At 52.9% G+C, this 26181-nt stretch overlaps 2 long non-coding RNA genes across 2 annotated transcripts; one reads left to right on the top strand and one right to left on the bottom strand.

Annotated features, from left to right (window-relative positions):
• Nucleotides 1-1644: 1644 nt before the first annotated feature.
• LOC144375214 (uncharacterized) lies at nt 1645-9105 on the bottom strand. The gene is made up of 2 exons (XR_013434743.1): nt 7828-9105; nt 1645-3960 (listed from the first exon to the last, which is right to left on the bottom strand). It is a non-coding gene; the product is annotated as an uncharacterized LOC144375214 (long non-coding RNA).
• On the top strand, nt 6561-25641 carry LOC144375213 (uncharacterized). The gene is made up of 3 exons (XR_013434742.1): nt 6561-7038; nt 17105-20252; nt 20613-25641. It is a non-coding gene; the product is annotated as an uncharacterized LOC144375213 (long non-coding RNA).
• The last annotated feature ends 540 nt before the right edge of the window (nt 25642-26181 follow it).

Genomic DNA, 26181 nt, shown 5'->3' with positions numbered 1-26181 from the left:
TTTAGATCAAGCACAGCATGCTCAGGAGTGTCGTGACTTCCATGACAAGGTACCACCAGCTCCAGGGGAGAGCAGCACAGACAACGGTTCTCGGTGGTGGCCCCCTGTGTTGGGTCACAGTTGATAGAGAAAGGGGTCCCAGGGTACTGAGAGTGTTTCCCAGAGCGTACAGCCCATGTGCTGGGCTCACTGGGATGGGATGGAGATGCTCTGGGGGATTCTACAGGAAGCGGAAGTCACAGGGAAGACTGGCCTGCGACACAGTGAGGTCCAACTGGACTATAAGACTCCTCCAGGTGGTTGAGCGGATGGCTGATCACCCCCCAGATGAGCTGGAGAAGCCAAGATGGGGGAAGGAGAGAAGCTCCCTTTTGGGGAGTCCAAGCTCAGAGCACCAGGGGGGGCATTCAGAAGCAGATGTAGGGAGACGCATATAAGAGGCAGGTTAAAAGCCAGCTGGGTGATGTTAGGCAGGTTTCTTAACCTCTCTGAGTTTGAGTATTGTGATTCAAGAAATGGAACTAAGGGGAGGCAGCTCAGAGACCTGTTTGAAAGAGACGTTTCGGTCCAAGATATGTTTACAGGACACGTCTTTCCTTGTTATCCCCACTGCATTTTTGTGGTGGTGGGGGGAACGGGGCACTGGTTACAACCAAGGAAACCTAAAACAAAGGGATTTTAAGGACGCCAATGACTGAAAATTCTAGGAGCATTGGCTTCAGTCAGGGCTGCGCTCAAGGACTCGGGTGGGACCAAGTTTTTTGCTTGCTCTTTCTCTGTCCTGGCGAGGCTTCTCCTGACTTAGGCTCCATCCACCTCCAGCTCTTGCTGGACATCTTAAAAATATAAAATAAAATAATCACTCCCTGGGTGCTTGAGGGTCACTCTAAAAAGCTGTGCATGTAAATATCCACCGCTGTGCGGGTCAGGGGATCCGTTCATACCCAGGAAACCGCAGGGCCTCGGGAGTCAGCCTCTCCCGCCCTCTGAGCAACACCACCCCAAGGCATGAATGAACTCCTCTCAGGGGTTCCAACAAGGAACCTCAGCCTGGGACCCCATTGGCCAGGCTTGGGCCACGTGCTCCTCCAGAACCAATCGCTGGCTAGCAACACACTAATTGGCTATGCTCCACTGCGGAAATCCCCTGAGGCCCCTCCCTCAAGGGCTCGGAGTGGATACCGGCTGGTGTCTCAGAGGAGAATCGAAGTTCCATTAACAGATGACCAATGCCTGGCCCTGGGGTCCAGTCAAAGGACCACTCAGAATGCATGGGCACCAATTTCTGCTGACCGTGTCCGGGTTGCCTGCTGCCATCTTTCTCAAGCACACGGTCAGGAATACGAGAAAGAGGCCCAGAGCATGCGCCCTGGGCGGACCATGGCTGTCTCCAGGGCAGGCCTCCCAGTGGCCTGGCCCGGGACCCCTGGCTCCAGGCTCCCTCCCTGGGAACCAAGAAGGATGCCACTGCCTCTGCAGACCCAGCGGCTCAGCGGGGCCCTCTGACACCCCCTGGCCTTTCCCGGAACCCTGAGAAGGGAGAGGAGAGCGTCCGAGGGCAGGTTTAAAATTAGAAGGGACAGCAGCGCGGCCTGTGGTTCTTGAACGCCAGCCACTCGGGAGAGCGAGCGGGAGATAAGGTGGTTGAGAGACAGGAAGCATTTATTTAAGATTGCTATCGCACTGGGAAGCTGGAGGGGAGTTTAGTTCTGGGGACGAACAGGATGTCGCCAGGATCCGGACAGGGCCAGGAGCAAAGGGGCACCGAGGGAGCGGATATTGGAAGGGATTGCTGGTGGCTGGTTGAAGGCTAGAGGGTTTGGAGAGGTCCCAGGCAGGAGTCAGCCAGGAAAAGGGCCCCTTGGGAATTCAGGGCTCTTCAGCCGCAGAAGGGAGAGGGAGGGATCTTCTTCTTTAGGACCTTGGATCTCTGCAATGAGGCTGATGGGTTTCTGGGTGGTCCCTGGGAAGGGGCTCCACTCCAACTTGAGTGACCTCTGGAGTCAGCATTCTCTCTGGGACCTTCCTGCTGGTCTCCCAGCTTGGGGCACCAAACTGGCCTTTTCCAAAAGGACACTCCTTGAGGCCCTATTATGGCCTGGCACAGCTACTTGAAGTCCAGAGCTGCACTGACTAATGGCTCATCCCTGTCCCCCAAGCACAGGACTTCGGTACTGGTGCTGAGTACAAGTGCGGTCCTTTTCACTTCAGGGGAAGCAAAGAGGACCCCTTATCAAAATGCAAATCTAGTAAAGAAAGTCTAGAGCAGGGCCATTTGCAAAGTAGAAGCACCAAAGACCAGCACACAACAAAATAGCATCATAATCAAACAATCCACAGCAGCACGCCGTGGCAGGCCAGGCATTGCCGTGAGCCTTGGTCACCCACTGGAACATTTAAATCTGCTGACAACCCTGGGAGGCAGGTCCTTCTGTTCCAACCACGATCCAAGAAAGCAAGGCCCACAGATCAGTGCTCATGAGTGGCACCTTGGGGCTGAGGGCGGAGAATAGAACAGGTGGCTTAACTGATAAAAACCTGTGTTGGCAGCTGACAGAACTGGCCTTGGGCAAGTGACATCCCCTCTCTGCACCTCAGTTTACCCATCTGGAAAGTGGGAATAAAATAGGAGCCTCCTCACAGAGTGGCAGAGGGTTTAGCAAGATAGGTGTGCGAGGAGCAATTAGCATGATATATTAGTGTTTAAGAAAAGTGCAGTCATGAGCAAATGGGCTGTGGTTGGCCCAGGGGCCCACTCTCACCATCCCCGAGGTTTGCATCTGGAGAGTTATAATGAGTAAATTCCAGACAGCAGAGGCCCCAAAGGGCAGGGCTGAGAGGGTTCCCAGAGCCCCCACCCTGCCTGCTTCTCCTGGCTTCCTCGGCCTGCCAGGCCCACTGGGGACCTGGGGACCTCTCATTCACCTTGCCCAGGTCCCTGGGGAACCTGGTCCACAGGGCGTGGTCAAGGGTGCAGGGTGTGCTCAGCTCACACCCACAGTGCAGCTGGAGAGACCCCTCCCATTCAAGGCTAAAGGATTCTGGGAAATGTGGCTGAGGTCAAGGTTATCCATCAGCCAGTAGCCGGTCACCTGGTCTCAGGGGACAGTCTGGAACTCTCCCATGGGATGCTCTCCTTTCTCATTCCCAGGGAGAGTGTCTGAGTGCTTTTCCTTTTTAAAGACATAGCCACACATGATTGCTGTTGTGTTTCCTCTAAATGTAGTTCCTCATTTAATATTCCCTGTGACTCTCGGCATAGGGGATATTTTTTGTCCCTATTTTACAGCCTCTTCAGAGATGGTAATTCCCTTGTCCTGGGACACACAGCTAAAAAGTGGTAGGCCTGGGATTTGAACCCCGATGTATGACTCCACAGCCTGTGCTTGAGGCTACAGCCCTCAGATGTTTTAAAGAGATTCTCTTGATGAAGTCTGGTGGCCAAGCCTAGCAGGCTGCTCACCTCTGTTCTTCCCCAAGGGGATGAAGCCAGGGGGTCACGATAGCCCTAATCAACGTGAAGAAGCAGCTAGGGACACACAGGTTACAAACCTCTGTGGTGCAGAGTCTGCAGCATCTGACAAGGAAACCTGGTGGAAATATTTCAGCCAGAGGGAACAGCAGGTGCAAAGGCCCTGGGGCAGGAGCACACTGCTGGTTCTCATTCACCTCTGGACATCCTCCCATGACAGGTTCATCAACTGCTGTTTTTCACTCCCATCATTTGAGCACTTAAGTCACCTCCTCTAGGAAGCCTTCACAGCCCCTGGGTCGGGTGGGTGCATCCTCCTTGTGATTCAACTCCCGTCCTTCTCAGCCCATCACTGGACTGCACTTGCGTGGGTGTTCTGGGACATCAGTGTCAACCGTGACCCACAGAAGGTTCTCCAAGATGTCCTTGTTCACAGAGGAAAGAAGTGTGTGTCACTCCTCGAGGGTCTCTCAGGAGGCCTCTTCCGCCTGTGCACAAGGGGACATGGACAGGTATGTCATGACGGGATTGCCAAGGACAGAAGACCCCAGAGTCAGCCCGGATGGCCATCAACAGGACCAGGATGTGGACAGGTGCAATCCAAGTGCAGGAACCAGAGTTGGAGGCATCTACACGAAGGTTTCTTAAAAGCACAGCATGGAGAAAGTTTTCTGGTTGTAAAGCGATTCACATCTCCCCCAAGGAAATAAGGATGACGGAGAGGCCCTCTCTATTTGTGAGCTTCAAGTTCATGTGTGTGAAATCACGTCGAAATGCGAGGGTGGATTCCGAGCTTGCAGTGCGCATGTGTGTGGGGCTGGGGGCCATGTAGAATTAGGAGCCCTCGGGCTGGCCTCAGGTGTCCCGTGCACCACCATGCCCAGGTGTGTGGAAGAACAGTGTCGCCATGCACTGTTAGAGTGTTTGTAGAATGTGTTAATGTAAAAGAGAGATGTTTAGGAAATCTGCCAATGTGCTCAAACTGGCCAACTCTGGATGGCAGGATCATTAATGGGCCTTGTTTTCTTCTTTGTACTTTTTTAAAATTAAATCAGCATATTACAATGATGCAGCCACATCAATGTTTATAGCAGCTCAATTCACAATAATTGAACTGTGGATCCAAGCTAGGTGCCCTTCAACACATGCATGGATTTTTTATATATATATATATGATGGAGTATTACTCAGCCTTAAAGACAAATGAAATCATGGCCTTTGCTGGTAAAGGGATGGAGTTGGAGAATATCATGCTAAGCAAAATAAGCACGCTAAAAAAAACAAAGGTCAATGTTTCCTCTGATGTGCAGATGCTAATTCACAATGGGCGGGGGGTGCTAGAGAAGAATAGAGGTACTTTAACTTAGACAGAGGGGAGGGAGTATGGGGTAGCAAGGTTAGTAGAATGAGTCAGGTCTTGTGGTATGGGGGGGAGGACTTGGGAAGGTAAGGACTTGGGGACCCAGGCAGAGGGAGCAGCAGGGGTAGGAATCCAGGTTTTGAGTCCAGGGAAGGGGCGGTTCCAACTGCACCTCCACATACTCTCCAAGGGGAAAAAAACACAGAACACATCGAAGACGCTCAAGACCTGTCAGATTTCAGCACAAACCGAGAAGGACTCATTGAAGACAGATAAATTTAATAACCGACACTCTACAGTAACAGATCATCCTTAAAAATACCACTAAACTCTACGGATGACTCAGGAGTTCTCTTCCCCCCACCTCCCCTGCCATGTAACCCATATTTGCAGTTTGCTAATTGCCCTTGTGAAACCCTTTAAACACCTTTGTGCATTTATATTTTCTGTATAGAACGTATAGCTTCATGTTCTGTTGATTTGTTTCTTTGGGGGGGAACCAGGTATTGAACCCAAGGGCACTCCACCACTGAGCCCCATACCCAGCCCTATTTTGTATTTTATTTAGAGACAGGGTCTCACTGAGTGGCTTAGTGCCTCGCTTTGGCTGAGGTTGGCTTTGAACTCCAGATCCTCCTGTCTCAGCCTCCTAAGCCGCTGGGATGAGAGAAGTGAGCCACTGCACCCTGCTCTGTTGATTTGTTAAAAAACGTTTGTAGGAAATTCTCAGCCCCTTTCCACTCACCAGTGGGTTCCTGAGGTCAGCTGTAGAGCTATGCATGGACTTTGTGTGTTTTTATGACATTGTTCCATTGAAGGAGCGTGGGACCTGCCATGCATCCACCCCTTGCCTAGGGACTGGCAGGCTGGTTGGAACTTCTTGCTGCTACAGTGTGGCTTTGGAAGCCCAGTGCACTCCCCCGTGCATCCCGGTCGGTGGAAGGCACAACTGCCAAGGGGAAGGAAAATTACATTTCCTGCTTTCACAGATTCCAGCAATTGCAAGGAAACCTTGAACTCTCTGGAGTTCCTGAGCTCTCTCCAAACCTTCTCGCCTTAGACTGGCCACCTTGCCTGACGACGTTCCCTGCCTCCACAAGTGCCCGAGCATTGGCTGGGCAGCCTGTTGGCGTGACTGTCGTGAGGGGATGCTGGTGCTGGGTAGCCATTTGTATTTTATTTAGAGACAGGGTCTCACACCGACTCGGCCAACAGTGCAAGGCTGCGATCTCTGGTGTCCCTGCACTGATCTCCACTTGGTTGGGCCCGGCCAAGAGCCCCAGTGGCAGTGAGGAGAGGAAGTCATCATTTCTACAAGTTTGGAAGAGCTATCGGGGACATTTTTTTGTTTTGGAAAAAAACCATGTTTCTTGTTCCTAACTAGGCGATGCTTTGTCTTAGCTGAGGACATCCTAACGAAATCCCTGGTGCTCCCCTGGGTGTTGATTGGAATGAGCTGACTTGGGCTCAAATCCTGGATCTGTACCAAGGAGCTGTGAGATCTTGGGCACATGGTGGGATGTCTCTGTGCCTCGGTTTTCTTGTGTATAAAAATGGGCAGATCCGTACCTTTATCTCATGACAGTTCGGATCATCCAAAGATTGATGGATGGTCCACCCTTGGACCGTCCATGCTGCTAGCAGCTGGCGACTTTCATCACCCTGGGTGGGGGTGGGGCCCACAGCGGGCCAGTTGTCCTGGACATGCCGCGTGGAAGGACCCTTTCCCCTTGGATGGGAAGGAAGGCCAGGGTCTGACCAATCCGTGGCGCCTGTTGCATTTTATCTTCTTCAAAGTGTCTCATTATCTGTTCATCGAAGGTCCCTGCAAGGAAGTCCAACAGAGGACGGGCCCAAGGAGAGATGACTCAGGAATCTGAAAGTCAGCGCCAGGAGCCTCTCTGAGGAGCAGCCGCTGGCCTGAGCTGCTCTGCTGATTTTGGCCTGGGCGGAGCGGTAGGCCATCCAGGCCAGGCCAGAAATACCCACAGAGAGACTTCCTCTCCCTGACCGTGGACTGTGCTCCCGAGCCCGGCCAGATGGGCTGCAGATGTGAGCGCTGGGCTGCGCGGAGGCCTGGGGAGCCGGCCAGCCTCCCCTGCCTGGGATTTCAAGCCCCACGTCCACGCCCCGTGGTGCCATGGGAACATCACGCAGGCGGAGAGTTCAAGTTTTCCGCGTTGGACGCAGGCAGGTGGAGCTGGAGGTACCGTCCTGCTCCTGCAGCGCGGGTCACTGTTTGTCAGAGAAGGTCTCAGGCCTCTCATCTTGCAGCCCTCGGGTCACCTGGAAAGGAGCCACCGCCTCAAAGCCAGCCCCAGAAGGCTGCGCGGTTACCGAATGGCCCCTTCTTCTCGCGCTCTGCGGGTTCTCCTCAGCCTGTTCCAAAATCTAGGATCTCTGTCCTCCATGCTGTTTTTAGAACAGCCAGACTGGACCTTTATCCCAGAACAGTGGCCCCTTCAGCTCACTCAGAGCGGGACTGCTTGAAGTTCTCTTTGGAAACTGTGCCTCTGTGAAAGGCCCTGGGCCTCTGCTCATGGATCCTGTGGAGGAAAGGTCTCTGGTTCAGCCAGACCTGGGTTCTGCCATCCACAGCTGTGTGACTTTGGGAAAATCACACTGTGTCTCTGATCTCAGTTTGTCATTAGTACAAATTGGGGAAGATCTCTACCTTGCAGGACTCGGGGAAGGTTAAGGAAAACACATGTAGTGCCTGGCGTGAGCCTGCTCTTCCTAAAGGAATGTTGCTGCTATTCTGGTTTGGGGGTCTTTGTTGGTTTTGCCTTCTTGTTGACATGTGTCTTTGGTGGTGGGGGTCTCTCCCGAGCCCCTCCATCACCTCTGCAGTCAGACAGGCTCCCTCCCCACCCCACAGCTCCTCTCCAGCTGTGCCACCTTGAAGGAGTTGCTCAGCCTTTCTGTGCTTGACTCCGTTTCCTGTTAGAAAAAGAGAGGTCACGAAAACTTGTGTAACTTCCCCCAAATCACGTACCCAGTATGAAATGTCAGCTCAAACTGGCGTCAGTTCAAGAAGCCCGACTGCCTAACCGTTAGGCATCCACGTTCTGGTCCTCTCCCTGGTTTTCTTAACTGAGGCCCCGGTGTTCCGGACACCAGACCTGGAAGGAGGCTTCTCTGAGAGCAACGTCCTCCTTAGATCCTAAAGTTCTGAAATTCAGTGTCTGAACCACAAGGTCAAAGCTTTCATCTGCAAAAAAATAATTAAATAAATAGGTAGATAAATAAAGAAATAAATAAGGAAAGCTCACCGAAGCGGTAGGGAGGTCTTCGGGACACTTGGGTCCCGTCCACGAGGGGAGGGTGGGGGGAGGGTACCCGGGATCTGCCCGCCGCAGGAAGTATCTGGCAAAACCCTGCACATCAAAGAGAGCCAGGCTTCAAAGGCAGCGTGCTCCATCTGCCCTCCTGCCCGGGTCACGGCCACTCTGGGACAAGGCCAGAGGATGGGCAGGGAGCAGCTCAGGGCTTGGTGGCACTGCTGGCTTCCCAGGCCCCGGCTCACCCCTCACCCCCATGGGGGGTGTCACTCGGGGGCTCCAGGGATGGCCGTCGGGGTACCCGTGAATCTGGGCACAAAGAAAATACGGGACGTCTCCGTGGTAGTGACGTGGGGCAAGCACGGCCCTTCTGTCCATCGTGAACGTGGGCAGTGGACTCTCCGGAGCCCGGGCAGAGCTGTCCTCTGACACCATTGGAGACCACAGACCCTGCACGCGGCCCAGCCGAGACACAGAGGGCCCCGGTGCCCCCGTGCCTTGCCCTCCTGGCTCTCATCAGACCTGCTGCCGGGAACTGCCAGGCACAGAGGCTCGGGTGTCACCAGGCCACCTTGTTCCTTTCCCTGCTCGGGTTTCCTTGGAAACCTCATCTGTCCTTATGGGGTTTGACGCACCCCTCTGGCATGGGCCCCCCTCTCCATCCCAGCCCCTGGGAGACTCTCTGCCTCCGTTTTCCTGCCGATGACAAGGTCACAGAGCCCTTCCCACACATCTGTAAAGATCGCGGGGACCATCTGGGGAGGTGCCGGGCACGGGGCGATACCCACTGGGTGCCAGCACCCTCCCTCCAGCAGCTGCCTCCCTGGCCTCCCCCGCTGGGCCTCTGGCCACCGGCAGGCTCACCCGGGTCTCCAAGAATAAAAGGCCCCTCCCGGGGCTGCAGGACACACGTCCCGTGAGCAGGAGGTTGACAAGGTCACAAATATTTGAACAATCCTTAGGGTAACACAGGGCATTGACCCCAAAGTACGTGTTGCTCTCGGCCGAAAGTTTATCCTAGAATAACAAACGTGACAGCTTAGCAAAGCCAGCGGGAGGGACCCAGATAAGATAACCGGCCCCCGGGGAGTCCAAAGGCACGGCCCGCGCACAGAGAGAGGCACCGGGCACCCGGGGGCGCACCGGGCAGCTGGGTCTGGAGTCAAGGAGTCCATTTTCTAGAAAGTTCCCTGCAGCCAGCGCAGGCTGTGCCAGCCCACCATGCGGCTGTGTGCCGGGTGAGATGCAGACGGTGCCAGGTGGCCGCGGAAATTCAGGGGTCATGGTGGAGATGAGTGTGCCCCTGTACAGTGGAGGCCCTCGGCCACCCTCGGCCACCCTCGGCTACCCTGGCTGTCCTGCTCCTGTGGCTCCAGCGATGCCCGGGGCCGCCTGTCGTCTCCCTCACTCAGCGCCCCAGGGCCTGCTCAGTCTTTTGTGCCTTTGTTCTTTGGTGGTGACACGGGCGAGGGTGGCAGGGGCGCAAATTGAGGTACTACATGGAACGGGCTCAGGACGGAGCTCGACGCAGGGTCGACACACAGCAGCTGCTACACAGGGACAAGGAGCCCTTAGGAAGCAATGACTGAGGGGACACCTGGAGCAAGGGCAGCGGACTCCCCTCCTGGCTTTCTAAATAAAGCTTTATTAGAACACGGCCCTGCGCCTTGGCCCACACAGCTGCTGTGGCCACTCTCACACCTTCCCCAGAGACTCGCAGCCTGCAGAGCCCGAAATATTGACCGTGGGGTCTCCCAAGACAAAGCGGATCAGCTCCTGATGTGAAGAATGGCGGCCCCTTGACCAGATGGCCATGGGATGCTCCTGAGCCACTGGACACTGCACTGACTATTACTTTTCTGAGATGGTGGATTTGCCCTGCTGGGGAGAACCGCTTCCTTTCTCCTACCCACCCGTCTGTACGTCCATTCGTCCTCTGTTTATTCCATAAACACGCACCCTCTCTGGTGCTGGGGACAGAGACGTACACTAAGTCTAAGGAATAACGTGGAAAGTGAAAACTTAATTGCAGTTGAGCGTGGCTGACGTCGGGAAGCCATCGGGGATGGTGCGCCGCAAGGTTTCTGTGGATTAGAAAAAGAGCCCCCTCCCCCAGGAGCAGCCAGGCCTTGGTGCCCTGCTGGAGCTCATCCTCCATTGGCCACTGTGGCCCGGCCATTTGCTCAGTGCCCAATCTGCACCACCTTCTGTGGCAGCCCTGAGAGTGATCCCTACAGTGTGCCAATGAGATCTGAGCGGAGCAAGTCCCAGCAAGAAGGAAACAAGTCTAGATGCATCCCTTGAGGCATCATGGAGGAGGAATGGGGGTTGGGTCTTGAACGGGGCGTGGAGGCAGAGGGAGACAGAGAGACGAGGACAGGAAGGCCTTTCTAGGTGGAGAGCAGCCTGAGAGGAGAGGGTCAGCAGGAAGGTGGGAGGTTCCAGCAGGTGCTGCCTTAGCCCAGCGCAGCTGCTTTGTGACTTTCTACAGAGATCATGTCGGACGCCCTCAGCTCAGCCCCTTTCATTTAGTATTTCACGGCTGAATCTTCCCATCCCACCATTACCCCAGAGACAAGACGAGCAAGATCTCCCACAAGGACAGTGGCCAAAGCCACCTCAGTGGTTCCCACCAGAGGATGGTGCAGGGAGCTGGACCCTCACCTGCTCTAGCATCTTCCACGGCTGCTCTGTGCCTAGAGATGGATCCAGCCCAGACCCCAGCAGGGCTCTCCAGGGTGTTCTTGAGTGGATCTCTACATCCCTTTTCCCAAAATGCTTCCCAGGGAACATTTCCCCCCCTCTATCCTTGTAAGTTATGATTTCTGTTTCTCTTCTTTGGCACAATCAGTCAGGTGATTATTGTGCGTGTGTGTGCACACGCGTGTGCGTGTGTGCATGTGAATGCTTGTGAGTAGGTGTGTGCACGTGGTCTTGCGGGAAGCAGGTTGTAGATATGCCTCTCTGTAGACACGTCTGTAGGGTGCTTGCACGTGGAGAATGAGGCAGACACAGACTCCGAGCCACCTCTGTTAGGAAAGGCCACCTGGGGACCTCCAAACAGGCCTCCCAGCATCTGCTTTCAGCCAGAGGATGCTGTTTCCACCTCAGCTGGACCACGACACTCCTCTGCCAAAACCTCCCAAGTCTGCCTCCCTCAGAGCTCCACCTCCCACTCAGACCCCGGCCTGCGCTACGCCTCCAAGTTCATCTCTCACCAGTTTCCCGCCCTTGCCTGCCTCCGCGCTTTCAGTAACCTCCTTGAAATCCCTCAAGTTCTCTAGACAGACCCCCCACCCCAGACCCTTGGCACTGGCTGTCCTGGAAGGCCTGTACCCCACAGACATCTGACCCCCGCCATCTCTCCTTCTTTGCCACTTCATGTCACCTTCTCTTAGACTTCTTCCCTTCTAACCTCATTTAAAAGAGCAAGCCACCTCCCTAAACTCCTTTAATGCACATTTTTTTGGACACATGCTAAAACTTAACTCCTTATTTTTAATTGGGTTTCCAGTACCTTAAAATTTCCATGAGAACAAGGATTCGCATCTTCTTTGCTTTAGTATCCCCAGCAGTTAGAATTCAAGTCATGACCCTGTATTAATGCTCAATAAGTTCTTAGGAAATTAATGAGTCCCCTCCTTTCTTTCAGTGAGTTCACCTTGATTAATGCATCTATAGGTCACTTGGACCTACTGATTAGCCGGATCATGCTTTTAGTGTACTCTGCTCTTTGTCGACAACTTGCAGTTTTTGCTTTTCTGGGTCTACCAGGTGCCACTGCCATGACTTAGGGACAATTTCTGGGTTCCCATAAGCCACCAGAGCAGATGAGGTCACCCTTGGCCTTACACCCCGTGGGTGCCCCGAGACCCCCTTTGCCCTGCCCTCTCGCTGGCCTCCTCTGCCGGGCTTTGCTGCATCTGTTTAACTTGGACAGAGCTTTCTCCCTGTTGTTTGCTACCCCGGGGCCTCGGGTTTGAAGTCTGTGCCCAATGGCCTCGACACTGTCACCTCTCCTCTAGCCACCTGCCATGCTCCACACGCCACCAACACTTTGGCCCCGGGGAGGGGACAGATGGCTCAATCGTGGCGGATCAGCAGCCAGCCTGGACGGGCCGACCCTTGGCCCAGAGACCAGCACGCCCCGTATCTCACAGGCTGACACTGGACGAGAATCAAAAGAGACCGCCAGGTCACCCAAGAGCCAACTGAAGCAATGAGGAGACAGGACAGCTCAGTGGCCCCTTCCCCCTCTTGGTGGGACCCTGCGAGTTCCCTTATTCCCTGGAAGCACAGTTCCAAAGGATATGGAGAAAGGTCCCAGCAAGAGGATGAAGACCCAGCAGCTCAGGAGGCTGAGGCAGGAGGATTGTGGGTTTAAGGCCAGCCTCAGCAACTTAGAAACACCCTAAGCAACTCAGCGAGACCCTGTCTCTCATATATATATTTAAAGGGCTGGAGATGTGGTTCAGCGGTGAGTGCCCCTGGATTCAATCTCCAGTACCAAAAAAAAGTAAGAAGATGGAAAGTTCTAGACACTGGGTTGAATACACCACTCTCGACCCACCCAACCTCCATCATTAGTTCCGTTGTTGGAGTCCACTATGAGTTTGTAAAGCAGGTCCCCAAGCTCATTCTTCTCAATAAGTGTGTTTGGAGAGAGGCCACTTGGACTCTGGTGGCATCGATCCTCCCCAGGTGTACGTGACTGAGGGCCACCGGGATTGGGACTGAAGGGCTAGCTCACCCCGGCCACTTTGGCAGCAGAAAAGGCACCAAATACAGAGAGTCACACTCCCCAGGCATGAATCCCAGCTCTGCCGCATGCTGGCTGTGTGGCCTTGACTTTGTTCCTGGCCTCTCTGAGCCCTGGTCCTCTGATCTCTACAAGGCAAATGAAAAAATAGTGTCCCTCTTGCAGAACCGTGGCCAAGACTAAACCAGCGATTCTCGACCCCCTCCCTTTATCAAAACCACCTGAAGTGCTCGGGAACACGCCCTGGCCCAGGCCACCGAGGCCAGTGGGTTCAGAATCTCTGGGGTTGGGTCCTGGGCATGCTGTGTTCTTTGAAATCTCTGCGTGATTCTTCCAGGCAGACGGGGCTAAAATCCATCCAGTGAGTAGCAGAAAGTGCTCCACGAGGAAGGGTCCTCTCCCGCCAGACCCTGCTCACCTCTCTGGTGCCTTTGAAGAGAGCTGCAGGAGGACACCGTGGAGCCACTGTCCCTGGGCTGTCAGATGAGGAGCATCTTGGCCGGCTTCCAACCTGCGTGGATAGCGTCCTGCGTCTCCCTTCTCCATGAAAACTGTTCCCGGTGCATCTCTCCTGTCATTCTGTGCTGTCCCCACTCTGGACCACCTTGGATGTGTCCCAGAGACGCTACTGACCTGGAGTCTGACCTGTGGCATCAAGAGCCTCCAGTCCTGATGCAGATGTCACCATGTCACTCCAGCCCTGCCGTGGGAGCCTGCAACACACCCAGGTGCTTTAGGTGGGTGACTGGAGAAGAGCCCTCTGGGGACCGGCCTGGAAAAACAGACGTTGACATTGGCAAACAAGTCACAAATGCCCAGACAGCCCCCAAGGAGACGCCGACTTCTTTATTTTATTTATCCCGTCTCGGGGGGACTTTTTTAAAGGGGAGAAGTTAGAACCGGGCGACGGGGTAGCACCATAGCACCATCGTGGTCCATCCAAACCTGACACGTAGGCCAAATCATTCAGAAACAGAACCCGGAACAAGAATCCGAGGTTGAGGTTGGAATCAGGCCTGGCTTGAGCCCCTGCTCCACGCTTACCAACTGCAGATCTGGGGAGACCACTTCCCCTCTGCAAATCTCCGTGTCCTCATCTGTGAGACGGAGATGAAGCCCCTTGGCAGCTCAGGGCCAGGACCCAGGGAGCCCCATGGTAAGGCACTTAGCTGGCTGTCCTGGACCCAGAGATCACTCCGCAAGTGGAGTTCAATTCATTTTCAGACTCATCGGCCATTTCGAAGAAGTTCTGGCAAATGTGCGAGGCCAAATACATGTCTGTGTGAGAACACGCACGTGCACTGTCATCTAAAGGGGACCCTGTATTCTATGCGTGTTGCATTGTGTACATGTGCGTTGTATGTGCGTGTGAACGCATGCAGAGTCTCACCAAAGGAGACTACACCTGTGAGGCTGTACGTGTGCTTGTTTCATGCACGTTATGTGTCTGTCTGTGTAGGCTGCGTGAGCATGTTCCCTGCATGGCTCACTCACACATATCTGAGTGAGGAGGCGTGACAATATACACACAGTCTCATTCAAACATGAGTTTTAGGATTATCATACACTGCATAACAACATCTTGGTCCCAATGGGCCCCCTATGCCACAATGGGCCCGTGTCACCTAGCTACATAGTGATTCACACCCTCCAGGTCTGTGCAAGCGCACGATTACGTTCACGACAAAATCACCTGACGTTTTTCATGATGCATTCCGGGTGTCCAGCCCGTATATGCATGTTTCCACGTATGCAGGAGTAAGTGTGTATTTATGTGTGTTAGGCCGTGCACCTACTGTGTACCACGTGTGGGGTGTGGCACATGGGTGCACCCACATGCACACACACAAAATTCGCTCTTGGGCTGCTTTTCTCTGTGGGAGCATGGAAGGAACAAATTTCTCGGATGCTGTATGATGGGCAACAGCCTTGGCACCAGCGGATACTTAGCACAAGTGCCCAGTTGGCCGCAGAATGCAAGCGCCTCTGGGATAAGTTTGGACCCTCGAATCCCATGGCGGGAGCTGGAGTGGGGAGCTTTAGTGGGGAGACCCGAGTTAGAATGGGAGCAAGCACTGGATTCCGCAGGTCCGTAGGCTACGTCCAGCTCTCTGTCTGCCCTCCTTCACTCTCTCACCCTCTTTTCCTGCCTCCCGATGAAAAATATGCTCCGGCTTAATAGAATTACTTCCAGGGCCATCAATGCAAATGCTGTTTCAGGGCAATCTCATTCGAACAAATGTATTTTTATTTGAACAGTGTTACTTGAAAAATTAAATCGGTGTGTCTGTTCTCCTCTCCCTCCCCCTGCCGTCCACACAGCTCTCGCACTAGGGGGAGAGGGAGCAGAGCAGAGACGGACATTTTTAAAATGAATTTGATCTGATTTAATGATTCCTCTCTGCATTAATTAGCAGCGAAACCAGCCAATATGCCGTGTCAATCACAGCCGCATCCACGGCACCCGCTTTATTTTTGGAGACAAGTGAACGCTTTGCTCTTCAGGCTTATTGTCTTTGAAAAGTTCAGAGCTGGGTTACCGACAGGGCTGGTGGGGACACTGCACTGGGCTTGTGTCCGTGTGCAGATCTGGGCACACAAGTGTGGGTTTGGGAGCCTCCGTGCCCAAGTAAAATGAAACCCCAAGCTTGGCTCCGAAGAGATTTGGGTTTGAATCCTGGCCTGAACACCCAGTGACTGCCTGACTGTGGACACGCGCCGTTGCTGCATTCCGCCTCAGTTTCCCTTTCTGTAAATTGGGCATAATAGCGGTCACCACCGCTTAGGGGACTGACAAGGGCCAATGGTCGTAGGCGCCTGCAATGCAGCCTGCGGGGGTTGGCGACCACAGACATCTCCTCTGCGTTTTAGAAATCAGGGGCTGATTTCCAGGGTGGAGAGAAAGTTCTAGGAAGCTGGGGAGGCCCCCACCCCCACCCCCACCAGCCTATTCAGGAGTCTGTGCCCCTGGACGGTGTCACCCACCCAAGTGGGTGTTGCCCTGGGAGGGGCTCCTCCTTTGGTGGGAAGCTCTTCTGTGGCCACCTCAAAATCCTCCATGATTCTACTTTTGCATTTTGCAAGTGAAGGCTGAGGGGCCACCAAGGAGAAGAGCTTGGTGTGTCGGGGGTGAGCCCCGCCGGTTTCCACATTGGTTGCAACACCTGGGCAGGTGGCTTTCTTCCCTTCCTTCTTTTGCCCTTTCTTTCTAGAACAAGGGACCCCCAGATTTTCATTTCACACTGGATCTTGCACTTGACACCACGTGCAAAGAAACTGGTCTTGGGTGATCCTCTGTTTAAGAGAGTTGTGGAGATATATATATATATAATTTTTCTTAAAAAAAAAAAAAAACGTGGTTAATGAAGGTGGAATCAGCATTGAGCACCTGATACCGCTGGACCTCATAGAGCTCCATTATCTCCTGCACTGTGACACTTTTCTAAGTAGATCTTTTATTTTCATCTTTTGCAATAAAGGGAACTGAGGTTTGGGAAATTTAAACAATGTGCCTAGGGTCATGTAGTAGAAAATGGACAACTCCAGGTAGGATCTTGTGCATCTAGGGGTGGCTTCCCTCTGCCCCTTCTTGTCTCCTTCCCTCCCTCCCTTCTTCCTTCCCTCCTTCCCTCCCTCCCTGCATAGGTCTCTAGTGAGTGCTGGCTGACCTACAGGGAAATGAAGTGAACTGATTGGTCAGTTAATATGTGTATGTTAGCCGCAGCATCTACACTTCCTGGGGTTGGGGTCTACACTAAGTGTCAGGCACCATATGCCAATCAAGAACCATGAAAGGCCCAGTTTGATGAGTGGAATACTGACGGATCTGATGCCAAAGGATTCCCTCACAGTTCAAGTCCTAAGAGGAAGCAGATGGTGGTGCTGAACAAAAGTGTTTTTTTTTTCTTTTTCTTTCTGATTTCAAATGAGGGATTGCTTTCACTTAGTGCCTTTTAATACATACATTGAAGCAATTTTCTTTAAAAAAATGCTCACGGAATCATAATGAGTTTGTTGATTGATCTTTTTGATCACAAGCACGGTGCCACCTCTCTTTATAAATACTGAAATCAAAACATCCTATGAATTCCTCAGAGTAAGAACTGCTGGGTTTTCCCCATAGTAAGATCCGATTCCCAGGGCAATCTTTAAGAAACCTTACTCCAGACGGCTTCTCCTTGGCATGAAATCACCCAGCTCCCTTCCCCTGTCTTTTCTTTATGTTAATCCAGTGGAAGAGTTCCAGATCACAGATCTGCAGAAGAAGCCATTCTAGAAAAATACACAGGGGTATGTGGAGAGCTCTACTTGGATATCAAGAGCACCCCAGCTCTGACTCTATGAAAATCTCAATTTGCACCTACGAACAGCTGGTTCTGAAAAGAAGAAGAAGAAGAAGAAAGTCGATTTAGGACCATACGAGTTTGTATTCCAAAATCTTAGCCCTGCTTCTTGGGTACCTGGGGCCATGATATCACCTCCTTAGGGCTCAGCTCCCTGGTTTGTAGAGAGGGCCAGAGATGCCAGGGACCGGGACTCAGCACAGCCAAAGGGTGATGCTCCCTCACCCTGGTTCCTTCCCCACAAGTCCCGACCTCCAGCCACTGTCCCTGAGCCTAGGCTGGTACTGATGATTGGCAGGGGCAGGGCGGGGCAGCCCCACAGCCAGAGGTTAGCTCTGAAGTCCCCACTGAAGATGGGCGGGTGGATGGAGTGACACTCGAACGGGTGGGGAGGGTCATGCCGGGAAGTTGTGTTTTGGGGTACAAAGGAACCGAGCAGAAACTTTGGGCTAAAGGATGTGGCCGTAGGGTTAGAGTCAGAAGGTTTAGGTGCTGTGTGGAGAGCACCAGGCCTGCTGTCTGCCAGGCAGAGTGCCACCCAGCGCTCCACAGCGCCCCCAGCTGGCTCTGCCCTCCCTCTGCTTCTAGACAGGTCTGTTTCTACTGTCCACACCTCTGTGCCCCAGGCCCTTGGAACATGACCCGCCTCCCCTTCACTCCTGGGAGGAGTCGTCAATCACAGGATCCTCATGGAAGGGTCTGGGGAACCTCACCTTGGAGAGGTAAGAGCCAGAACCCATCAAGGAACATAGGGTTCCCTGAAGCGGAAGTTGCGGGGAAGGAGGTCCCCGTCTTCTGTACCATGAAGAGACCCTAGGAGGGCGCTGTGTCTCCTCGAGGCATCTGAGGCTTTGCCGGGTGGGGTACAGGCTCCCAGCTTCCAGTCACCTGTCCTCTGCTTCCTCCAAAACCCCTTCCCCACCGAGCCTCTGCTGTGGTCCTTGTGGTCTCTGTGAATTTAGCTGCTCTGTTTTTTCTACCTGGTCCTCTTTGGTCCTCTTCTCCACCTGGCCAACTCCTACTCATCCTTCAAGACCCCACTCAAATATTCCCTTCTCTCGAGTCCTCCCCACGATGCAGGAACCTTTCCCTCCATTATGTTCCCTTGACACTTGACCTTAAGGCCTGCCTGTCATGGTCAGCCAGGTGCTGTCTTTTCCCACCGTGCCTCGTTTTCTCCCACAGGGAGGGGCCCACATTTCACGCGTCTTTGTCGTGCTGTGACCATGAGCGTGAGAAACTCTATTGTACTTAAGGGTTCCCAGATACCCTTTCGAGTGTGCTTGGCATATCAAGGTAAAGCTCATCATTTTTCACAATGGCCAATAGACAAGAAAGGTCCTGCAGCTCGGGAGCTCCAGAGCCGGGATTTCAACCAGGGACTGTCCCCGAGGACTGTGCTTCCGTCCAGGGCTTGCAGCGGACCATGGCTCAACCTGCTTTGATGAGTAGGTTTTCCTCCCCGGAACCCAACCTTGCTCATCCACCGAGCTGCGGCTGCACTAAGGGAGCTGGGTCAGCATGACAGACACCTTCCAGGGCACCCAGCCCAGAATGGTCACTGCCATTGGATGATCCTGTCCTTCAGCCTCTTCTAGGGCTTTCTGAGCACATTTCTTGGAAGGTACCGCATAACTTAATAAGGTGAGGTTACTATTTCTATACCGTAGATGGAGGAACGGAGACCAAGTCCAAGTTTAGTGACCAAGGAAAGACCACACAAGGCTTGTCCTCACGCCATTGGAGCCCGGATCCTGGCGTAATATCCCTGAGCTCCACCGTGTTCAAAGAAGTGCTCGGCCCTCTGAGCTGGTGCCACTCTGAGCTGGTGCCACTCTGGGGGACACGGCATTCCCAGTCTGCAAGAACAGGCGTTATTGAAACCTATGGAAATGAGCCTCCGTGTCCCCTCGGGCTCCCCACTGGGCCCAGAGGCCACTTAACACAAACTGCCCTTCCTCCCGCTGCGGGGCTCTGATCTCTCTCAGCCAGAGCCGTGTGAAGGAGGGGAGGCCATCCATCTTCCTGGGAAGTGACCGCTCCCAGCAGGGCACCGCCTCCCCAGCTGCTGAACAACAGGCCCCTGACAGGCGTGACGAGATCTCCACAGGTCACGTCACTCTCCAGGGCTGGGCTCCTGGGTAGCAAGCTCTAGAGTCCAGGGGTTTTCAGAACAGGACAGGGCTAGTGGTATGCAGGCATCTGGACGAGGCAGTGGCATGGACAGAGGGCCAGCCGGCAAAGCTGAGTCTCTCCTGCTACTAATAACGATAACGGCACCACCACCAGCGCCACAGTCATTGCCCACCCAGAGCATGTCCTCGTGATCCAGACCCAGTGTTGTACATGGACCAACCTTTATAGCTCATAATGGTCCTAGGAGGGACAGTGAGTATCTTCCCTATTTTACAGATGACAGAGAAAGCCCTAAGTACTTTGTCCCAGGTCACAGAGGTAGTAGAATCGGCAGGCAAGCCAGGCAGGGTGACCCTGAATTGCCACTCAGCACTGTGCCTCCCAAGTCCTGCAGGTTTCTTTTCTTTTTTTTTGGTATCAGGGATGGAACCCAGGGATGTTCGGCCACGGAGCCCCATCCCCAGCCCTTCTTTGTATCTTATTTAGAGATAGAGAGTCACTGAGTTGCTCAGCACCTTACTAAGTGGTTGAGGCTGGCTTTGAACTCGGAATTCTGCCTCAGCCTCCCCAGCCGCTGGGATGACAGGCGTGAGCCACCGAGCCTGGGGTGCAGGTTTCTGATGAAGACAAGCAAAGTATGGTGGGTGGGAACCTATCAGCCCACTTTTACAACTGCATTTATTTTTCCTGCCTTTTCTCAAACGGTTCCACTGGTTACAAAATCGAATGGGAAGATCAAGCACCCAGAAAGCTGTGTCGGATCATTGATTCCACAGTTTCTTCATCACCTACAATGTGCTGGGGAGAGACAAGTGGGCGGGGCTGCTCTCCTGCTCTCACGGGGACTCTAACACCAGTGGTGCCAGCAGATGTCCGTCAGCCCAGAGCTCAATGCACCCTGGTGAGTCTGCGAAAGAGAGAAAGGATGTGGTTCTTGGAGCACTTGCTACCCAGAAGCCCAGGAGGGTTTCCTGTGGGAAGGGTACTGGCCCTGAGACCTGACAGAGGTTACCCAGGAAGGGAAACAGCAGGCCAGGCAGAAAAAAGAGCATGGCCAAGGCCTGGAGTCCTGGGGACACATGGCATTCAAGGAACAAAAAGGTGCCCAGTGGCTCAGAGCCGCTGTTAAGGGCAGAGAGGTGGGCAGGACCTTCTAGGCCCCGCAAAACATCCACCTCCTTGTCCTCAAAGCACTGGGGAGTCCCAGGTCAGAGCAGTGGATCAGCTAGTGAGGTGGGGCGTGGGTCTTCTCATGCTGCAGGCTACTCCCACCCGGAGTCAGGAGCCAGGCAGAGACGAGAGGCTGGGGCCTGGGACACGGGCCACAAGGGACAGTGACACCTGGGCAAAGGGAGCGTGCTAGAAGCCGCGGGGCCATTCCACTCAGCGCGCAGCAGAAAAAAATCCTACGGCACCCCTCCCTGCAAGCCGAGCCGCCTCCCCACCTCAGCCCACTGTCCCTGTCCCTGGAGTGCAGCTGGAGCCGGGGAGTCTTCGGGCAGAAGCGAGGCTGGGTGTCCTCCCCCCGGGGGGCGAGCTCAAGCCTGCAGGAAGGAGGGCTGGTAAGGAGGCCAGGAGCAATGTGGACCAGGCTCCTGCGTGGGCTGGAGCAGCTGGCTTTCGACACAGGACAGGATCCTAACCTCCCACCACATCCACTGTTTCAAGTTGGATTCCCCAGTGCGCCGGAATCCAGGAGGACGCAGTGGCTGGGAAAGTGCCATTGGAAATCGAAAAGTACCTTCTTCTCCCAGGTCCTTTCCCCCAAATCGATTTCCCAACTGAGTTTCTGATGCTGAACCAAAGGTCCACATGGCCAGATGGTGAATCATGATAGCAGGGAGAGGAGGAAGTAGGTCCGCTAAGCACTCCCCACCCAAAAGATCTTCGCCCTTGATAACTTCACCAAGGAAATCGCCACCTGTTTTTGCATAGCTCACACCAATTCTAGCTCAATAGGACAAAAAAAGAAAAAAAAACACATCAAAGTTTTTCCTGAGCATCTACTATATGCCAGGTCCTATGCTAGGCCCTGGGAATGTAGCCTGTGACACCTGGAACTTATAATTGAGCAGAAAAGACAAATAGAAAATGATCCTTGTTATCTGCTGACATGAACTCCTGTGTTTTAAGTACACGCATCATAAAGCACACACGTGTGGGAGAACTGTCCCTTCTCCAGGCCCTATAGTATTCTAACATATTCTAACCTGGTATTCTAACATCCTGTCTTGTCCACTCCAAGCCTGAGTGCTGAACATGTGACCTGTGACAGCCAATAACAGCAGTTCATCCCGCTGGTGATGGTGATTGGTTCACAAACGAGCATGTGACCCAGACAGAACCAATGGGAGTTCTTCCCTAAGAATTGACATCAGGAGACTGGGAGAAAGGAAGTGGTGGAGGTGGAATTAGGGGCCTGGCCTGACATCTTCCACCCAGAGAAGACCCAGTTTGAGGAAGAGAGAAAGAGTAGGGAAACCAAGATGTGGATAGAAGGAAGAGAAAATGAGATACTTCAAGTCCTGAAGGTCCCGGAGGGCCAGACACAAGGCACAGGGCCTTTCCTGGCCCAGCCCCACAGCCACGGGCCATCACTGCCGCCATATTCTATTCATTAGGAGTGAGTCACTAAGGCTGGCACATCGTCAAGGAAAGGGGATTAGACTCCATCTTTTGATGAGAGGTATATCAAAGAATTTACAGACATGCTTTAAAAACCCACACAAGTCCTGTGGCCCCTTCCTCAGCCGGGAGCCCTGTCCTTAATGTTCTTTCCAAGGCCAGGGGACCTTGAGAAGCAGCCAATGCTGCAGAGCCAGGAGCAGCTGCAACTCATTCTAGGTCATCTTTTAACGCTAGGCACTGACGCATGGCCCAATTCTCACCAGGAGAGAGAGAGAGAGAGAGAGAGAGAGACAGACGGACAGACAGACAGACAGGAGACGAGGTCCCTGTGGCCCTTTCTTGTTCCAAGGAGGGAATGAAAAGCAGCTAAGGACCCCTTCTCCCATCCGTGAACAACTGGACAACTCCATTTACCTTTCACATCTGAATCTCACGTCTGTGAGTTAGGCAAGGTCAAGTTCATATGGTCCTCACTTCCCAAAGGAGGTGTGGAGGCTCAGACAGAGAAGGACCTGCTCACAGTAGGGCGTACTCTGAAGTCCGGCTTCCAAGTCTCGGCTCTTCAGCCTGCTGGGGGTCCATCCTCCTGTGTCTGACCTGGTGCTCCCCCATCCTTGGAACTGTGCCTGTCCTAGATCACATAGGAGAAGCTGGTCGCCAGCGAGGTTTACACCCATCTTAACTGCTCCATAAAACCTCATGAGACTTCCTCGAATGCAGAGAAGTTAAGTCCTGACACTTTAACAGCTCGTTCCCAATACACAAACCAGATGGACCTGGGCCTTGAATCTATTTTTCGCCATCAGGCAGCAATCACGTCCCGGGCTCTGCCTGCGCCTGGGCACAGAACCCTGCTCTTTGTTCTGTCCACAGACACCCTAGAGCAGGGGTGGAGGGTACCTATTTCCTGCCTTGTGGCTGTTTATAAATGCACCACCAAAGAAGAGGGGCCGTTGGTCTTTCCTTCTGGATTTCAAACGCCCTTTGAGCTCGTCATGAACGGAGACAGGTAGGATTTTTAGGAAATTAACTGGGAGACGTCTCTGGAGGGAAAGCACCCACATTGTAAAAGATAAAAGCTCAGCCCTTGGCTTCTCTGCCTCGGGGACCAGAAGGTGAGATCACAGACCCTGGGTTCAAAAGAACACCTTGGTTTCTGTCCCAGATTACTGTCAACTGGAGGCAAATGACTTCAGTTCTGAGCCTCTCCTCCTGAATCCGTGAGATGAGTACAGAAACGTGTTTTTATACCAAGTCATTAGACGTGGGATCATAGTGCTCCTGACGTGGTTGGGGCAGGATGTAGGCTCCGTTTGTGCAGCCATTGGAGACCCATGGACAGAGAGCAAGCAGGTGGTGGCCCCACCAGGAACACTACACAGGAAGTGCATGGCCTGGTGCTTTCCAAAAGGTAGTCCAAAGAACACTAGCCACAGGCTTTCTGCACTTGGAAAAAAAGAGTGTTTATTTATTTATTTATTTTTTTTTTTTGCAGTGCTGGGGATTGAACCCAGGGCCCTGTGCATTGCAAGCCAAGCACTCAATCAACTGAGCCACATCCCCAGCCCCAGAGAGTATTTCTTCAATTCAGTTTGGGAACTGCTATTGGGAAAGACAAAAATAATAAATAGGCTTTGGTTAGTTTTTTTTAAAACTATTATTATTTCCCCCAAGTCTAGGGGATTCAACTCAGAGTCACTTTACCACTGGGCAACATCCTCAACCCTTTTATTTTATTTTGAGACAGGCTCTCACTAAGTCACTTAGGATCTCAGTAAGTTCCTGAAGTTGGCCTTCGACTTGCAATCCTCCTGCCTCAGCCTCCCAAGTCACCTGGATTACTGGTGTGCATCACTGAGTTTGGCCTTTGCTTGGTTTTGTTTGTGTTGCAGTTCTTCCAGAGACCCTGCAAAATGCCAGTATATTCTGTGGATGTTCCTGGTGGCCAAGCTGAGGGATATAGAGGGTGTGTGTGTGTAGGTGGAGGAAGCAGGTTGGCTTCCAACATATTTCATCACAGAAGATGATAGAAAGATGATTAGTAGAGAGATAGATGGATGTGATGGATGGATGAATGGGTGGATGGATGGATAGATACATATGTCTATATAGACATAATATCTTCCCCCTAGGAGTTTCTTACAGGCTTTTGGTATTGGGAGGTGGGGGTACTGGGGATTAAACTCAGGGGCACTTGACCACTGAGCCCCATCCCCAGCCCTACTTTGTATTTTATTTAGAGATAGGGTCTCCCTGAGTTGCTTAGCACTTCACCTTTGCTGAGGCTGGCTTGGAACTCACGATCCTCCTGCCTCAGCTTCCCAAGTCGCTGGATTACAGGGGTGCCCTTCCACGCCCAGCTTTTAGTATTTGTAAAACACAATTTGATACTGTTTGGTGTAGGGGATGCTGTACGTCTCCCTAAGAAGGTGAGATTAGGTGCTGGGAAAGTAAAGGTGTTCACCTGGGACTGGAGAGGGATTTCCCTGTTAATTTGGCAAAAAAATAAGTAGGAAATTTTAGAATTTTAATTATGGTTGTTGATGGGGTTAGAAAAGGGGAAAGCATCAAGAAGTCATGGCTGTCATTTTGTCCCTGAAGCAGGACATAAAGTGACAGCAGAAAAGGAGGTAAGAGGGCAGAGGCAAGGATCGAGGCTCAGTTGTCTGAGGGCTCAGTGCAAGGCAGTTGGATAACAGCAATAGCAATATGCGTGTGTGAACGTGGGTACGTGTGCACATGCACGTGTGTGCGCGTTTGTGTGTGCACCTGTGTGTAAATTTGCACTCACCACCTTTTCATTGCAGGTGGGGGGATTAAGACAAAGAGACTCTAGCTATCTGGCTGCGGGGTGCACAGGTGGGAAGGGGTGACCCGGGCACCAGACCCCAGGATTCTCCCTCCGGAGTCTAGACCGTGACCCACCCTCTGTGGCTCCTCGTGGTGTTTGCACAAGGTCAGGAGAAGGGCAGGTCAAGGAGACAGGCTGGACCAGATGGTGACAAGAGGACACAGGGCAGCTGCAGTTGGTGGGCTGAGAAGCAGCCGCAGCACCCTGGGATTGAGAACTGTGGCTGCGCCATGGGCCCCGGCACTACCTGGGAAGGAGGGCACCGTGACCCCCCAGGGGCTGCGTTCAAGTTCAGCTCTGTCTCTCACCAGCGGGGAGCGACTCCGCCCAGGTGTCCTCATGGGAAGAAGCACCATGATCGCGACCCCTCAGAGAGCTGTGGAGATGACCCGAGTGTCCAAGAGGGACACCGGTACCACGCCTAGCACCAGGCGACTCTCCGTGGGAACCTGTTCCTAGGAAATTCACCTTTACCTGAAGCCATTAGTAATGGTGAGGACATTTTAATGTCAAAACATAGCCCTTACATGTTAACTTGGTTCCCTGGGGTGGTGGCGTCTGGAGAGAGAAGGTTTAAGAGGCAGGGCCTATTGGAAGGTCACTGGGGCTGCCCTCAAAAGCGATTGTGGGACCTCCCCTGTGCTCTCTCTTGAGTCCTGAATTGGTATATGACCACTTGGTCCTACCTGTGCGCTCACCATGAAGTGACACCATCCACGGCCCTCAGCAGAAGCCACGCCAATGGGACAACCCAATCTTCAACTCTGAACCTCCCAAACTGGGAGCTAAATAAACCCTTTTGAAAACATAACCAGCTTGCTTCAGGTATTTCATCACAGCAACGAAAAGCTGAACCATCCGCCACCTTGACCATTTAAGACTACAGTTCAGGAGCATCACATGTATTTATTATGTGTTTTGCCCTGGTGGGTTTTTTTTTTTTTTTTCGTTTTCTCTACATTTTATACAAATAACCCCAATTGCTTCAGTTGACATATTACAATTGCATGTACCCCTCTGGAACTTTTTAAGCAGGAGAAATGGCAACTACAAGACGTACAGAGGAAAATAAAGCATAGAATGAGAGAAAATATTCCTAACGTGTAAGATATTGCTCAAAGGAAGATAGATCCAGATCTATAAAAAGTTTCAATGCATCCTTTTAAACAGATAAAAAAGAAATCTGATAGAAATAAATAAGAGAGAGATGTAAGTAGTCGAGAGAGAGAGAGAGAGAGAGAGAGAGAGAGAGAGAGAGAGAGATGCTCAATCTCATCAGGAATAGGAGAACTGCGAGTGTCCTGGGCAGACATTTGGAAGCGCTCCTCCACTGTTGGTGAATTCTGGGTCC

The sequence above is a fragment of the Ictidomys tridecemlineatus genome, chromosome 2 (genome assembly GCF_052094955.1).
Source record: "Ictidomys tridecemlineatus isolate mIctTri1 chromosome 2, mIctTri1.hap1, whole genome shotgun sequence".
In the NCBI taxonomy this organism is placed as follows: Eukaryota; Metazoa; Chordata; class Mammalia; order Rodentia; family Sciuridae; genus Ictidomys; species Ictidomys tridecemlineatus.
Note: the sequence above shows the minus strand (reverse complement) of the source record. Positions and strands in the feature narration are given on the sequence as shown.